Consider the following 13,956-nt stretch of genomic DNA (forward strand, 5'->3'; position numbering starts at 1 on the left):
GGAAGACCCTAGACGCTAACGTTAGGGGAAGCTGGGAACTCTGTAGTATCGTTGCCAATTTTTCTAAATTTAAAATTATTCCAAAGTGAAAAGATTATAAAAAGAAACTGATTTGGGAGGAAAAAATAAATAGGCAGCGTGAAGAAAGATAAGAAGAGATTAGAAGAGAGCAGAGAGACGGCTGCTCCCTGAGGCCACGGGGGACTCCCCTGGTGGCCACTGGTTAAGAATCCACCTTCCAATGCAGGGGACGCAGGTTTGATCCCTGGTCGGGGAACTAGGATCCCACATCCCACGGGACAACTAAATCCGCGCGCCGCATCTACTGAGCCTGCACTCTACAACTAGAGAGAAGCCCGTGTGCTACGACGAAAGATCCCGCATGCGGCAACTAAGACCCGACGCAGCCAAATAAATAAATAAATACATAAAATATTTTTTAAAAAAAGGCCAGGCCGGGCTCGGCGGTCACCCCGGGTGGGGTGCTCAGTGCAGACACCGCTCCAGGAAGGGCAGGAGGACGCAGTGGGCCTCTGGTGTCCCGGACTGCCCAGCAGCAGGAGGCACTGCGTGTGTGTACGGCCCCACCTTGAGCATCCCGGCCGCTGGGATGCTTCTCTTCTCCTTCCCCTGCTTCTCCACCTGGGCCTCGGGGTGCTTCATCTGCCTGCCCAGGTCAGAGATGACGTCCGCGTACTGCGCGATGTGGTAGGTCACGTTCAGCAGGTTGCGCTTGACCTGCTGGCGGGACGCGGCCAAGGTCAGGGCCAGCTGGCTGCCCCGCGAAGGACACCTGTCACCCAATGGATTATGCCAGAAAGACGCAGCACCTTTTGTCAGGAAAATGTAAATCAGTGCTATTCTGTCTTAAAAGGGAAGGAGATTCTGACACCTGCGGCAACATGGGTGGACATGCTGAGAAGAGAAATAAGCCAGATGCAGAAGGACCCATGCTCCACACCACATGGGAGGCCCCTGGGGGAGCCAGGGCCACAGGGACAGGAGCAGGGGGTGGGGCCAGGAGGGGGGAGGGGAGTCGGTGTTTAATCGGGGCAGAGTCTCAGTTTGGGAAGATGAAAGTTCTGGAGACGGACAGTGGGGATGGTCGCACAAAAATGTGAATGTGCTTAATGCCACCGAACTGGGCCATTGAAAATGGTTCAAGGGGTGAATTTTATGTTATGTATATTTTGCCACAAAAAACCCAAAATTCAAACAATCCACGAAGAGGTTTTTGAAAACCCTCCCCATGGGTAACCACTGCTACCATTTTGGTGTGTGCCCTTCCGAATCCTTCTCTGTGCGGTTTTATACATATACAGGAATCTAGAGAGATACACGTGGGGAGTTTTGGGGGTGTGGGTTCAGCTTTGGGGGGGTTTACGTAAATCATAACAGACTGTAGCTGCTGTACTTTCACTTGCTTTTCTGGTCCAACGATGTGTCTTAGAGGCTGTCCGTCTGCACAGATGGGTCTACCCCATTGTCTGTAACAGCTGCAGAGCGGGGCCAGAACAGGAACACAGCAGGCAGCTGTCCCCTCCTCTTCAACGGGCACTTTGGGGCTTTCCTGTGACACAACTTCCCTGAGCACGTGGGTCTGAGTTTCTCTTTGGTTGATGTGGAAGGTGACATTGCTGGCCGCAGGGCGCACGCACTTAAGTTTCACCAGATGTGCACACTGGCCCTCAGTCCGCACAGACACGCTCTCTTTAGCGCTCGGGGCTCAGCTCCCTTGCAGGAGCCAGTCCCCCTTGGTGGAAGACCCCTCTAAACTCGGCCTTCTCTGCGATTGTTCCTTGCGGTGCCCCGTGGCTTTCGTTTAGAGCACTTGCCACAGTTGGAAATGAAACACTCCCCTGTGTGGGTTCTTGTCTCCTAGCTGCCTTCTCCTCGGCTAAGCTCGGGTTCGTGCGGGAGCAGAAGCTCTGATGATGCTGACGTAGTGCTGGTGATGGTTTTATGGTGGCGCCTCGCTCAGAGCTGGACGTTGGGAAGGGCTCATCCCTTGTCTGTCGACAAATGGTAATCGTGATAATAAAATAACACCTATCATATGTTGGCCACTACTCACTCCTGTGCTAAGTCGCTAATGTGCATTATCTCATTGAGTGTCGCACAGCCTTAAGAGATGAATCCTTGGGCTGCCCTGGTGGCGCAGTGGTTGAGAGTCCACCTGCCGATGCAGGGGACACGGGTTCGTGCCCCGGTCCGGGAAGATCCCACGTGCCGCGGAGCGGCTGGGCCCGTGAGCCATGGCCGCTGAGCCTGCGCGTCTGGAGCCTGTGCTCCGCAACGGGAGAGGCCACGACAGTGAGAGGCCCGCGTACCGCAAAAAAAAAGAGAGATGAATCCTTTACACTGAGTACAGCAGTGTAGACAGAACAGCACGGCAGTGTGAGGCATGGGCGCTGGAGCCAGGCTCCCTGGGCCCCAACACCAGCTCTGCCCCTGCTGTGGTGGGTTAGAGAAGCTGCTTTATCTCTCTGTGCTTCCGCTACCCACTCCGTTAGATGGGATAATAACAGGACCTACCTCCCAGGGAGCCAGTTGCTGAGAATGAAGTGAATCAGATCGCAGTGAGAGCTTACAGCGATGCCAGGCACAGAGACAAGTCCTTTCCCTGAAACCTGTGAATGTGGCCTTATTTGGAAAAAAGGGTCTTTGCAGATGTAATTAAGGATTTGAGATGAGATCATCCCAGATTAGGGAGGGCCCTCAAATCAATGCCAACTGCCCTCAGAAAAGAGGAGAAAGAGAGGAGCACAGGGAGGAGGGCAAGGCGGAGCAGAGACTGGAGGGGTGTGGCCGCAAGCCAAGCGCCAGGAGCCTGCGAGCTGGGAGGGACCCTCCCCTAGAGCCTCTGGAGGGAGGGCTGTAGGACTCAGTGAGCAGGCGGGAGAGTGACAGAGGGAGCGGGTGAGGGAAGGTGGGAGGGCGCGGCTCACCATCCTCTTGATGTTCTTGGCTCTACGTGTATAGCAGGGTGTCCGCGCCTCCCTGCTCGGTACGTGTATAGCAGAGTGTCCGCGCCTCCCTGCTCAGTACGTGTATAGCAGGGTGGTCCGCGCCTCCCTGAAGTGCGTGCTGGCTGGGCTGATGTGGGCAGTCATCACCGTCCGGCTGTTCCCTCCCAGGGCATCCTTCTCAGTGGAAGGCGTGAGCTGGGGATGGTGGGAACCAGGGTTCCCACCTGCCCGGGGGCGCCATCCCTCCGCTACCTGTCCCGGGCTCCTCTGGACCAGCCCATCTGGGGTTCCTGCTCCAAACCCTGAGAAGGGCAGCTGAGGCTGGACCAAGGGGTCAGTGCTCAGGGAGGTGACGCGCAGGCTGAGCTGGACCTGCTGCAGGCCCGCCCCATCCTACTTCCACTCTGATGCAGGTAGATTAGACCGAGAGGCCAAACTCACAGAGCCATTTATTTGTTGCTTTGCCTATCTGTTTACCTACACCCTGCCTTGCTGTAGAATAGAGGTGACAGCATTCAGCTCAGTATGAAGAGGAATTTTCTCAGACCGTCTGTGATGAGACAGGCAGCCTTGGTGAGGTAGTGAGCTTCCTGTCCCTGGGAGTGTGCAAGCATGGGCTGGACCACACTCAGAGGGATGGACGGGGGATTCGAGCAGTGACTAGAGATGATTTCTCCAGATAAAGCAGAGATTTTCCTGCTTTCAGGGGTTCCTGGAAGGGCCCTTAGGCCCAGGTAAATCCTGAAAGATGCAGTCAGATGCTGCAGCCACGCCTGTCTCTGGCCAGGGGCTCATACCTTCAGCAGGTGCGCCTGAGTTTGCTGTCCCGGGAGTTCACATGCTGCGCCTGGCTGCCGCCCTTCTCGCTGGGTGCGTTGACGCAGGTGCCCAGCGCCAGCAGGGAGCGGTTGATGGGGAGGCCCTCCTTCATCCTCTTGCCTCGGTTCTGGGTCTGAGTGAGAAGAAGCCAGCTGGCAGGGAAGTGGTCCTCCCCCGCCCCGACCCCGCCACCTCCCCACCCCAGGCCCCAGGGGGAGGGGACTGAGGTCCAGAGGATGCGATAACCCCATCCCACCCTGGGAGGCTCAGGGTGGACGCACTGACTACACTCCCACAGCCCAGGGACTGGAGACAGAAACGACACCAGATTCTGCAGTGGAATACCACACAGCCAGGAAAGGGGGTGAGGTAGAGCTGTTTACCAATGTTGAAAAGATGCTCTCTGTGAAGTGAGATAAAAAAGGGCTCAGACGGATGCCTGGGCGGAACAGTCCCCTTTTTATGATAAAAATATGAACGCGTGTGTCTTCGTGAGAACGTCCCCCCACGCCGAAGCTTTCTCGTCCTCCCAGTCTCAGCCTAGCGGTCCTCCTGGGGAGTGCCCAGGCCCCCTCACCCCACGGGGGTACCTGCTACCCTGTATATTTCCTCCAAGTTGCTTAGCTCTCTCGGCAACTATCTTGCTCTTTTATGCGTTTGTTGTTTCCCTAACTGCTCCCCACAGAACCTAAGCTCCATGACGGAGCTGTCATCTGGGTTGGCCATCTGTCCCCAGAGCCTGGACACCGGCAGGCGTCTGGCCCACAGTGTGGCTGGATGTCTGAGCACTGAACAAATGTATAAAGATGCCTGCAGGGGCCTTAGGAGGACACACGCCCAACTGCTGCTGGGATGACTGCCTCTCAGTGCAGCCGTTGTGGGGACTTTAACTTTCTTCCTTTAGCTTAACCATATTTTCCATATCTTCTGCACTGATTTGGTTACATTTGAAATCAGCAAGGAAAATAACGTTTTCTCTTTAAGGGACATGGGTTTTAGAGCCAGTTTGGAGCACGGCTTGAGAACGGCTTAAATGACATCTCAGACAGGTCTCCCAGCCTGTCTCAGTCTCCTTATTTGTCCAAAGAGGCAGTTGCTGTGGCCGTGGTGAGGATTTGGCGGGCAACGCGTGTAAGAGGCCAGCTCAGAGATGGGCCCACAGAAGCGAGCAGCGAACGTGAGCTGCTCTTTTCACTGAGTGGGAGCTGCCGGCACGACCAGGCCATGGCGGCTGTCACGTGTCTGTGCCCCAGAATTCGGGGGTTTTCTCAGACGCCTTGTGTCCTGGAACAAACTCTTCTGTGAGTGATTTTCTATGAAGAAATGACAGACTGTGAGAGCCAACCAGACCTGAAGACAGCCCGCTGGGCCCCCTGAGCATACAGCTTAAAACCAAGGCCCAGAGAGGGACAGGGGCCTGGCCAAAGGCACACAGCTATTTGGAGCAGAGGGAGAACAAGAACCTAGGGCCTGAACCCCGTCCAATGGCCTCCCCAAGAGCTAAGATCTGAGGAGGCTGGTCTCCACCTTGCCCCCCGAGCACATGGCCGAGTCCAGCTGGCACGGGCAGACTCCCAGGGCTCCAGCACACTCGGCTTGGTCTACATGAAACTGTCTGTACCCACATCTGTCTGTGTATGAACCGTCTTTTATTTTCTGCATCCTAATGTTTTGTCATCTTGGGGCCCTGCTGCCCCTCCCAGGGTTGCCAGTTCCTTCTGATAACAAACAAGTCACCCGTGAGCACACCTTTCAAAAGCAAACCAGCCAACCCAGAGCCCTCACCCCACCCCCTCCTCCTTGGGGCTCCCACACTCTGGGCCACTGTCTACCTGCCCTCATCACCCAGGGCAGGAACCAGACAACCAGGGATGGGCCCTGTGCCCCAGAGCCTGCTGGAATTATTCAAACTGGCCAGTGTTCAGCCTGCCTTCCCATGGAAGTCACGAGAGAGGCTCTGGCCCGTGTTTTCCCCTTGTTCCCTCTGCCTCCAGACCAACCCTGGTGCTTCCCCGTGTGGCCCGGCCTGGCTTCTCCTGCCCCCTCCTCTTGGACCTGTGAGTAGCAAACTCTCTCTTCAATGGCAGTCATCTTCTGATCTGCTGGCCTCACTGTACCTCAAATTTCATACCATATTAACACATACATTGAACCTGTCGGCCTCTGGGCCAGCTGGCCAGGCACCCAGGGCAGGGCCAGGCGCAGGGCAGGTGAATGAGTGACTGAACGAAGCAATGCAATGACTGACAAACCCCCAGGACTCAGAGCGTAGCCTGCAAACCGGAGGACAAGTGTCATCAGTGAAAGGCACGGACCTGGGCCGGATCCCTCCAGGTCCAAAGGCCGGATCACCTGATACCTGTGTGCAGGCGCAGTCACACCACGCCGAGTCTCAGCCGGGCACGTGTAAACCAGGCGCGAGGCCGCCTGCCCTCCAGGTGTCGGGGGTTAGGGGGATGGTGAACACGAGGCACCTGGCGCATCAGAGGGACGTGAGAATGTCCCTTGTTGATAATATTACTGCTGTTCTGACTTGGCCTCCATCAGGCACCTTCTCTGTTCCTGGCGCTGGGCTGGGCCCTGTCCGCAAAGACTGCTCCGGCCCCTGGGGCAACGGTGAGCACAACCCTCGCTCCCAGCAACACGTGCCAACAAGAACAGCGAGCCAGGGGCGCGGGCGCAGGAGGCAGGTCCTTGGAGGGCATCCCGACAGCCACCCCCGCCACGCTGCTCCCTCCACCCACCAAACTCCTGATGACCTTTCAGGCTCAGCCCTGAGGCCCCACCCTCCTCTGGGCTCCACAGCCTCTGTGTGACCCCGAATCTCAAGGCACAGGCCTCCCCGTGCTGTAATTACCAGCTATACATCTGTCTCCCGCCCACCCCCAGAGGCTCTGAGCCCCCCGAGGGTGAGGGTCTGGGGCTTGCTCATCTTCACGTCCCTGGTGCCCAGGAGAGCCTGCCACACGGGAAGCCCTCCATAAATACTGGCTCCGCGGGAGTGACCCCCAATACCTGCTGAGAATTCATTCACTCAGCAAACGTGTAGCGGGCACCTCCCCTCGACCGGGTGCTGTCCTAGGTGCTGGAGACAGTGTGCAACAAGGACGGACAGGGTCCTGCTCCCAGACTAAAGGGCAGATGGACACAAGGCGAGTAACGGAGATGAAGAGGACAGGAACCTGAGACGCCAGCTCCAAGCCCGCCAGGTCCACCATGGAGAGCCTCCCAATGTGCACTTCCTCTGCCATGTCTGTGCCGTGGCTGCGCCGGTGCACAGTGACCTGCAGCACGGCGTGGGAGCAGGACGACATCTTGCTGGTGGCGGTGGACTCCTGTGTGCACTGCCAGTTGCCTTAGGTGAGGAGCTGCATGGTCTGAGGACAGAGGCAGAAGCGGGCAGACAGTCAAGGGCCCCTGAGTGGCCACACGCTCCCTGCAGAACAAGAGAAGGAGACGTGCCCTCCAGAGCTCCTTAGGACAGCTCTTCCCCAGCTGGGATGCTGATGGCAGAACCGCATCCAGTGGAAGCAATTTCTGGTTTGTGGCATGAAGAGATTAATTAATCGAGTCAACTAATCCAGCAGGAATGGCAGATTGCTGACACTTATAGCACCACTTCTGCCTCCTCTAGCCATGGCAGACATCACCAATGGATTACCCATCTCTAACCCACCAAGCCCTTTTCCATATGGAACTCCAGGCAGTTGTACAGATTTGCTGGAGTTGGCGGGTGGCCTGAAATCCACTTGTGCACAAGCAGCTGTGGAAATCAAGCCAGTGAGCCTCTGCTGGGCACCTACTGTGTGCCAGGAATGCTAGTACCACAGAGCATTGTGGAGAGAGACTCATATGGTTGTTGTTATTAAAGAATAGGCAAGAAGTCTCCCCTCCTGCACCTGGAACCCATGAGGGACGGTGCTAAGGGCAGGTGGCCTCATGCCTACGCCAGCATGGCTAGAGCACACGGTTGTCCAGGGCCTGGGGGCCGAGGAGTCCATGCTGTTCAGAGGCAATTGGGAGCCTCTGAAATGTTCTGAGCAGACGGGAGGCCCACCCCAAGGGCTGCACAGAGAGAGACTGGAGGGAGAGAGAAAGACAGAGGGCTGCAGAAATGTTTACAGCTCGCCCTGTTATGGGAGCCAGACTTAGGATCAAGATGGCAAACAGATTTCAGACCTGAAGCCGACTCTGACCGCAACTGCCTGGAGTGCTGCCGAGAAAGAATCCCCATCTGCGTCTGGATGCAGAGGGAAGAGTGCGTGATCCATTGGTGATGTCTGCCCTGAGCACAGGTGAGGAGAGTGGGGACGTGCTGCAGAAGTCTGCTGTTCCTTTAGCTCGAAAGCAGCTTTGGAGCCGTGTGTCTGGCTCCGCTCTGTGAGCACTGGTGAGCGTGGCTGCCGTGGAGGAGCCACAGGTCCCTCCGTGGGCCCCCGTGACCCTCACCTCCTGGGTGTTTGTGGTGGAGACCTCCGTGATGCCTGCAGTCTGGATGCTGCCCCTAGAATCTTTCCGCAGGTCCAGAAACCCTGAGGACGGGTTCAGGAGGTCCCAGATCACTTCGTTATAAATCTGGGATGAGACAGAAACGCTGGAAGCAGTAGGTCTGATGCAAAAGAAGCACAGGGGCTTACCTATCACTGGGGCTTTGCATCTCCAGAGAAGTCTGGGATGCCCTGAGGTTTCCCACAGGCTGGGGGGCCCTTGGGGTAACAGGTGGGGTTTTGCACTCATGATCAGGTCCATTTTGCAGGCAGGGCAGCCGAGGGGGTGGGCGGCTCACCTCAAGGTAAGACATGGGCGCGCTGCAGTCCGTGCTCTCATGGGTCTCCTCGATGGCCTGGAAGAGGTCAGTGAGCATCTGCAGGTAGCTGCCGGGCCCCGCATCCATGGCAGCATCGTGTGGGTCTTGCTAGCACCTGCGGGAGGCATGGGATGCCCACCAAAGCAGGGCTCCTGGTCTGGGCTCGCCCCCCCCCCACCCCGGAGCCTGGTCACACCTGCCGCCCGTACTGTGCAAACCGCCCTGGCTGCTCTGACATGCTCAGTTTCCATTTCGGAAACAAGAACAAAAAAAATCCTGTCTGAACAGCCTGATGGCTACTCTGGGGAAGAAAACCTGGGCAGGGAAAGCGGGAGGATACAAAGCGAAGATGCAGACAGTATCAGAGGAGGGAGGCCCAAGAGATGTCTGCACTTCTCTCCAAATTCGCTTTAAGGTGTTCGTGTTGTTCTCGTAATAGGAGAATTAACGTACGTGTTAAGCTTTCTAAGCAGTCCCGCTTCATGGGGTCCTCACCTCCTCCTTCCCGGTTCGCCCTGTAGGAGGGACCAGATGGCCCTCTTCCTTTGCTAGAGCATAGCACACAGCAGGTGCTCCCTGATGTTCGTTGAATGAAAGAAAGAATGAATGAATGCCATAAACAAGCTGTGACTTCGGACCAGGCTTCTCAGGGCCTCAGTTTCCCCACCTGTATAGGGAGGGGATTAAGGCCCGTCCAGCTCTGACCCTCTGTGATTCTAGTTTTCAGGCGGAGAGGTAGCTTAGCTTCGCGAGTGTTTGCCGACCCCAACTTGTAACTGCAGAGGAGAAATCTGCGGTTTTCATGGGCAGAAAAGTGTAGGCTTGGGTTGAGTTCCACACTCACTCCTACCAGCTGTGTAACCTTGGGGAAGTCCCTTTACCTCTCTGAGGCTCAGTTGTCCCATCTGTGACAGGGGGATCGTTCTACCTGCCTTTCAGGGCTGTTGAAAGAACCAAAGGAACCAACGGATGCAGAGGGACCAGTGCAAGGCCAGCACGTATGAGGTGCTTTGTGCTGTTAGGAAGAGCTCTGCTGCCACCAACCTCATTCCCTCCGGGGGACACTGGCCTTTGGCAGCACCTGAGGGGCCGTGGGCAAACACCGCTGCGTTGTATCCAGAAATGACGCCTTCCACTAGTGCTGGGGTGTGGCAAGGTACACGTCTTCCTGCGGACAGATGGAAGGAAGACAGGCAAATGCACACTCCGACCAGAGTCGGGCACCTGGCTGTCTGGAGAGGACAGGTGTATGGTGCCTGCAAACGCCCTGCTCCCCCTGGACACGGACAGGGACCTCCACGGTGGCAGCCAGCGCAGCCACGGCATGAGCCCCACCCCAGTCCTGCAGCCGCCTGGACCACGCCGAGCCCCACGGTGAGACCACGGTGAGCGAGGATCGCACGAGAATGTAAGTGATAACTCCCACCATGAGGCCTGCCAGGTTTGGTACCAAACGGGTATGAGTCCTTTCCAGGGCTTCTGCATGAATTGAGAGAAATCAAAAAGAATGCAAAGGACTGGAAAGTAGTGACGGGGTTGGGAAATCCGGGAAGGGCATTATGACTCCTCTTATGGGACAAAACTAGGACCAGCGAGTGAAAGTTTCAGGCTGGCGGAATTTCATTTAGGGCAGCAGTACGTAGCGGTAGGAGTGTGTGGGTAGTGAGCTCCCTGTCCACAGGGGTATTCAAGGAAGGACATCTCCAGGGCTGGTGTCTGAGGGCATGGGCATCTGGCTGGACTGGAGAGAAAGGATGGTCCCCCTTCCTCTGCCTTCCCTGAGCCCCCTCTGGGCCTGCTCTTCATCTCACTTAACTGTCCCAGCAGCCCTGGCTGGTGACACGAGTCAGAAGCATCTGAGCCCTGGTTGGACAGACTCCAAAGCTGGTGCTCCTTTCGTCCAGCCTTGGACTGACACTGTCTGGGACCTTGTCCTGGTTCTGCAGCTCTCTAGCTGTGACCTCAGGTCAGTTGCTGACCTCCTTAAGCCAGCACCTCACCTGTAAAGTGGGGATATCACCGTGTATTTTACAGAGTTGCTGTGACGCTTGGAAGACAAGGCGTGACAAGCACTTAAGCACAGCACTTGGAATGCACTAGCTGCTCAATAATTGATGACCTGGTCCTTCTACTTCCGACACCATTAAGATCTCGGCAGCAGAAGACACCTGTCTGCTCGGAGAGCCGGGCCTGTTTCCCTGGCTGGGGTGTGAGCCCCTGTGGGCAGGGAGTGTGTTCTAGCCCCGTGGCGGACAGGACACGGCTTTGTTGGATGGATGGGTGGGTGGACAGACGGACACATGGACACACAGAGGAATAAATGAGGATGCGTGTAAAGCCCGGGCACCTGGCGGCCCCCGGCATCCATGGAAGGGGTCTGCTACCTGTCCCTGGAGTGACCCAGAGCACCAACTTCCTCGTTTATCAGGGAGACCCCATGAGACGTCACGGATGAGGTCACCTGGCTGCCAAGCCCTCCCACACGAGGACACCCTTGGCGGGCCTGGCCCAGTGGGGCTGTGGGCTGGTGGGTAGGGCCGGGCACCTGGGAGGTGTGCTGGTCGAACACGATGTCGAAGATGAAGGTCTTCTCCCGGGACCGGTGTGTGTGCAGTGTGTCCTCAGGGTCCTCCCCGGGGTCCATGAGCACCACCGTCTAGGAGCAGTGAGAGGCAGGGCTCGGAGGAGAGGCCGCTCACAGGATCAGGGCGGAGGGAGGACCCCAGGCCTGGCCTCTACCCTCAGAGGCATCCAGGGGCTCGGCCCGGACCTGGGAAGCGCTGCAGGCCTCTGCGCTCACCCCCAGGCAGCCTCTCCACTTCCATCTGAGGGTGCAGCATCTCCGGGCTGCTGCACCCCCAAAGCCTGGACTGTGAGCCCCCAGGCCGGCTGGGCTCTGCTTCCGGTCCTCACATACCGGCGCCCAACCAACGCCGAATCCCTCGGGCCCCGCCTGGACGGCAGCCCGGATGCCCCTGAACAGCCGGCCGGGGCGCTGAGGGCTGGGTGAAGAGCCCCGCCGGCCACAGCGCCCTGAGTAGCACCTGCAGGTGGGCAAGGGGCTCTGCGGAGGGCAAAACACCTAGCCAGAGGCCTGCTACCGCGATATCTGCACGTGGCCCTAGGGATATGCCTTTCCCACCCGACTACCTCTTGCTCGTGGGGCCGCGCCACCCAAAGGAAAGGGGAGAATGGGGGGGGGCGCAGGTACCTGGGGAGAACGAGGGGGGGGGCAGGTACCTGGAGGGGGCAGGACCCGTCCAGCTCTGCAGCTCTGCGCTGTCTCTCTGAGCGCCTTGGGTGCCCCCTCCCCAGGGCCTCTCCTTTCTCACATAAATATGTAATTATACAGTAAGGTGTACGAGCGCCTCTGGGGACCGGGAGGTTCAGAAGAGCCTTTCCCAGGGGGCAGGGGCAGGGCAGCTGGAGACTAGTGGAGCTGTTTACTCTGGTGCGGGGCCTGGGGTGCACCAGGGAGTCTTAGGGGCAGGACTGGGCCCAGCAAGAGCCCCATCACCTGGCCACCCGCCCATTCCACCCAGGGCTGCCAGAGCTCCCTGGGAGGAGGTCAGCGCCCCCCCCCCACGATGGGCGACGTGCCAGGATTTGGGGACTGATGAGATGACTTTGAGAGCCGCTATGGATTCCAGAAATTATTTGCCTTAACAGTTATTCCAAGGGCACTGCCTGCTTCCTCTAACTTGTGTCGTTTTAATGAGTGAGGTGCACACAGTTTCAAGACTTGTCAGCCTGTGGGACAGCAGCCGCTGCCCCACCCCTGCTGCCCCGACTCCTGTGGCTGACATTCGGGCTGTGACCGCCCTGTCTGTACAGAACACGGGCCCCTACGTCCCCCGCCCCTACGTCCCGCCTCCCAGTGCAGTCACGTCACAAATTTAGTTAGAGCCACGCCGTCTCCACGTTAAGACTATCTATGTAAACGCTCTTCAGAGCTCGGCCAAATCCCTTCCTGCAAAACCTTGTTCCCCTCAGTGTAACAAGCGTCCTAACAGGTTTTACTCGCTTAGGTCTCCATGAACTCAGCACTGATCCACACCAGCCTCTTTGCCCACGCCCCTCGGCACGTTTACACACCCCAGACGTCCTGTCCACTCATCATCCTGCAGTGTCACCCCCGAGCTCCTCCCCTGGCACCCCCGTCCCCCGAGCCGGGGTCCTTTGCCCTGGAGTGCAAACGCACGTCCTGGGTAAAGCTGCCTCTCTAGTGACAAGTGGGGAAATGCAATTCAATTTTCTTTTACCCCAATTTGGCATTTACGCTGGCGAGTGACGACCACGGGCAACGACACTTCTGCGCTGAGAGCTCAGCTTCTGAGCCTGTTCCCAAGGAGCAGGAATCCTTGGCGACGTGACGGCGTGCCGGCGTGCCGTCGGGGTCCTGCAGGGGCCCTCTCCCAACTGCACACCTAGCCCCCACCGCCGATCTCCCCCCACCCCGCGCCAGGCTGCTCAAACGTGTCGTCAGTGACCGCCTCTGTCCGCTCCATTCTTCTCCGTGCTCTCAGCTCCCCGACATTATACTTTCTCTCTTGCTCGACGCCCACACTCCACCCCACCCCCACCAGGGAGGGAGCTGGGGCCGTGGGGGACAGGCCCTTGAGTCCCCCCTCCCCCCGGCTCCACCCCAGTGTCTGGAACGTGCCGGCCACTGTGAGCACTGATGTTTTCCGCAAGGGAGGGAGGGAGGGAGGGAGGGAGGCGATCGCACGCGGGCGAGCTCCGCGACCGGTGACACAGCCCCACCCGGTCCCCGCCTTGTGGGCGATGACGGAGGCCCCTTCCTCGCGGTCTGCGTCGCTGAGCGGGCGGGTCCGAAGCGCCACCTGCTGGCGGGACACCGCGGCAGCTGCCTCCTAGTCCTCCCAGGGCACGGAGACCCCAGCCCAACCTCCCGCTCACCTCCCAAGAGCCTCCCACTCCTGGGGAAGCAGTTAAGGCCGCTGAACCCCCAGGCCCCACCGGGTGCTGACTTCCGGTTCACAGCTCACGATGGTGCTGAGAGGAGCACTGTGATCAGGCCACCCTCTTTAGTCTGAACTGGGGAGACTGAGGCACAGAGAGGTGAAGCAACTTGCCCAAGGTCACACAGCGGCTAAGGAGTCCTACCACCTCACCCCGGCTCCTTTACCCCACCACCCGAGGGACCCAAACCTTCACGCAGGTTGTGAGCACTTTCAGAGCAAAAGTTGGTTTTCTGAGTAGAAAATCCCGGGGCTCTGTTTCCCATCATTCTCTGCCCCACCTCCAGCCCAGTTCTAAGGGAGTCCCACAGGAGGCCCTCCGGGATGGCGCCGACCCAGGCCTCGAATCCTCCTTAGTCACTGAGCTGTGAGCCGCCTG

General features: G+C 58.1%; 2 long non-coding RNA genes across 2 annotated transcripts; one reads left to right on the plus strand and one right to left on the minus strand.

The window, feature by feature from the left end:
* The first annotated feature begins 3,031 nt into the window (after nt 1-3,031).
* Nucleotides 3,032-11,778, plus strand: LOC125961534 (uncharacterized). The gene is made up of 3 exons (XR_007472364.1): nt 3,032-8,083; nt 9,535-10,003; nt 10,630-11,778. It is a non-coding gene; the product is annotated as an uncharacterized LOC125961534 (long non-coding RNA).
* LOC101286358 (uncharacterized) lies at nt 8,245-9,652 on the minus strand. The gene is made up of 3 exons (XR_007472365.1): nt 9,263-9,652; nt 8,575-9,171; nt 8,245-8,363 (listed from the first exon to the last, which is right to left on the minus strand). It is a non-coding gene; the product is annotated as an uncharacterized LOC101286358 (long non-coding RNA).
* Nucleotides 11,779-13,956: the final 2,178 nt, after the last annotated feature.

Source organism: Orcinus orca, chromosome 16 (assembly GCF_937001465.1).
Source record: "Orcinus orca chromosome 16, mOrcOrc1.1, whole genome shotgun sequence".
NCBI lineage: Eukaryota > Metazoa > Chordata > Mammalia > Artiodactyla > Delphinidae > Orcinus > Orcinus orca.